This window comes from Paramisgurnus dabryanus, chromosome 1 (genome assembly GCF_030506205.2).
Source record: "Paramisgurnus dabryanus chromosome 1, PD_genome_1.1, whole genome shotgun sequence".
NCBI classification, from domain to species: Eukaryota; Metazoa; Chordata; class Actinopteri; order Cypriniformes; family Cobitidae; genus Paramisgurnus; species Paramisgurnus dabryanus.
Window position 1 is genome coordinate 24,220,146 of NC_133337.1, and position 3,196 is coordinate 24,223,341.

Consider the following 3,196-nt stretch of genomic DNA (forward strand, 5'->3'; position numbering starts at 1 on the left):
GGTGGCGCTATAGTGATAACAAACGCGTTGATGCTCATAACTCCCACAATTCTTGTCCAAATCTCAAGTGTCTTATATCCCTGGATTCCTTGCGTCAAGACGAACAAAATGTTTATCTCCGATTTAATTTCCGTCATGAAAAATTTTCCGCTATTTTTGATTTTGTCGAAAAAAATATAAACAAACTAGTCCTAGGTTTTTTGCTCGATCGGAATCGTTTCAGTGCTAAAATGTTCCTTGGAGTTCGAATATCAATAATTATTGAAAAAAAGTTGAACTTTCGACTCACGGTCGACATGCCACGCCCAAACGTCTGAAGTGTGCTCAGCCATTAGGGATTTATTGGCTATAACTGCGGACAGGAATGAAGTATCAACTTGGTACTTGTGATGAGAGTCATGGTCTGAGGTGGCATGCGTCGTTTCGTCACAGCGCCACCTAGTGGTCAGACGAATCATTTAAACGCTTATAACTTAGACTGAGTTTGACATATTTTCATGCAACTTTTTTCCTTGGAGTCCTGAATTGTTGTCGAGTCAAACGATACCAAACATGCCAGGTTTCGCCTTACGGTTGGTTCTGTACAAGAAAATAACGCTTTAAAAAACATGCGCGAATAACTCCACGAGGATTATTCCGATTGACTCGAAACGACCATAAGAAGAACATTGTATTACCTTCTGAACAAAAAACTCTATTGGCGTTATGTTAAAATTTTCATCAAAAATGGCTGAAAATTGCAAAAAAACGAAAAATTACCTCAAAATGTTGTGTTTTTTACACATAAATGGTTATAACTCTGCAACGAAATGACATTTTTTCACCAGATTTGATACGCTGATGTCTAAGCAGAGTCTGAGGCAATACAAAAAATGGTATGCCTGCACCACTAGTTGGCCTCATAATTGAACAAAACCTTTGACATTGAGCAAGCCCAATGGTCATACAACTGTTTTTTCACTAAACTAAAGTGTATAGTCATGATACTAGCTAGATGTAACACAGTCATGACCTGAGATTCCATGCACGAGTTTGTCATAGCGCCACCTACTGGTAATTTGTTATTTTCACTTAAAAATACTGTAACCTTGCATTTAAAATCATGAGTCATCATGGATTATTCCTTTCATGACTTTGAGTATAATCGTTGGTGGATTGCAAGTCACTCCCTAGCAACCAATGAGAATACCCTAGCAATCATTTAACAAGAGCTGTATCTCTGTATCAGAATATCGTAGAGACATGGGGTTCAGCTCTTTTGACTCATTAACACTATTTTAACATTTTGTGACCCGAGTTTTACCAGTGCAAGCACCACAAACATTTCCTTCAGTGTTCTTTTTGTCAATGTTCCGTGAGAAGAGAGGGAAACATTTCACTGAATGATAGTACTTTTTTCCTGATAATTTTGAACACGTGTGTCTGGCAGCTTATTTTTCATCATTTATTTTGTACAATGCAGCAAATCTACACAGCCATGCCCTATAGGTCTTAATGTCCCAAATCGCTTGAACCCCGGTAATCGCTGCTTGCAGCTATATTATTTTTTTGTTTTTTATAAAAAAACTACATTCCAAAAGAGTGTGTAACCAAGTCAGTATTAAGTCTTGTTTCTTCTTTCTCAGGTAAACATGTGTGTGTACAATATACAATGCAGAATATCTATATGGCCATGTCCTTAAACGTCTTGTGATCTAAATGGCTTGAACCCCGGTAATCGCTGCTTGCAGCTATATTTAGGGGTTCAAGCCCGTAGGGCTGAAACCCTATTGTAATTGTTAAGATTTTTATTTTTATTAATTATTATTATTTTGCCGTAAAACGGAATGTGCAGCCCAAACCGTAAGGCCTAGAGACTTGAAACTTGGCCAAATGGTAGGACCCAATTTGGGGAGAGGTTGATAGAGTATCAACCCGATTGGCCTATAGGTGGCGCTATAGCGATAACAAACGCGTTGATGATCATAACTCCCACAAATCTTGTCCAAATGTCAAGTGTCTTATATCACTGGAATCCTTGCGTCAAGACGAACAAAACGTATATCTCCGATTTCATTTCCGTCATGAATTTTTTTTCGCTATTTTCGATTTTGTCGAAAAAAATAAAAACGAACTAGTCCTAGGTTTTTTGTCCGATCGGAACCGTTCCAGTGCTGTAATATTCCTTGGAGTGTGAATATCAAAAGTTATCAAAAAAAAATTTAACTTTCGACTCACCATCGTAAAGCCACGCCCAAACGCCCCAATGGGCGGAGCCTCTTAGACTTAAATGGCTATAACTTGGGATTGGAAAGAGGTATCGACACCAAATTTGGTACACATATACAGGGGACTATTCTGGGGTCACGTGCAAAAAATTGCGCCGCTTGACCACTAGTTGGCGCTATAACACCACCTCAACTTTGAAGGTCTGTAACTATAGAAATATGCGACCGATCAACTTGACCTTTGGCACCGGTGCTCCTGGTCTAGGGTACTATCTATGTCTAAAAGGAATTTCGCGTAGCTCAAAAAACATGGCCGCCATCGGCCAATCAAGAAAAAGCAGCTATCAGACAGGGTTAACGGAGGCCGATCAAAACGAAACGCGTTGGGCCTGTTTGTCTCTTGGCCATGAAGGTCTGTGCAGAGTAAGAAAAAATTCGGCCTCCGGGAGGCGCTATCACGTTTTTTCAGTGTTTAAGTGATTGTGTATTATGCAGTGTTTCAGATATCAACAAGATCTTCATATCATTTAATAGAGGTACTTATAATGAACAATTTTCCCTCAAGAAGCATTTGTCTCAGTCGAATCGTTTGTTAGTTATTCATAATTTTCTTATAAACCTACTTTTGCGAACTAGTCCTAGGTTTTTTGACCGATCTGAACCAATCCAGTGCTGGAATATTCCTTAGACACTTACTATCAATAATTATCAAAAAAAAGTTGAACTTTGCACTCGTCGTCGCAATACCACGGTCAAAAGTACGAAGAGGCGGTGCCACAAATACTTAAATGGCCATCATTTATGATAGGAATGAGATATCAACACGAAATTTGGTACACATATGTATAGACCTAGGCCGAGGTAACATGCAAAACATTTCAGAGATTGTCCACGAGGTGGCGCTATAACCTAAGGACAAAGAACGATGACTATAGCATATGTATACGACACATAAATATTTGTCTGACCTACTTGTTATTTTGCACTTA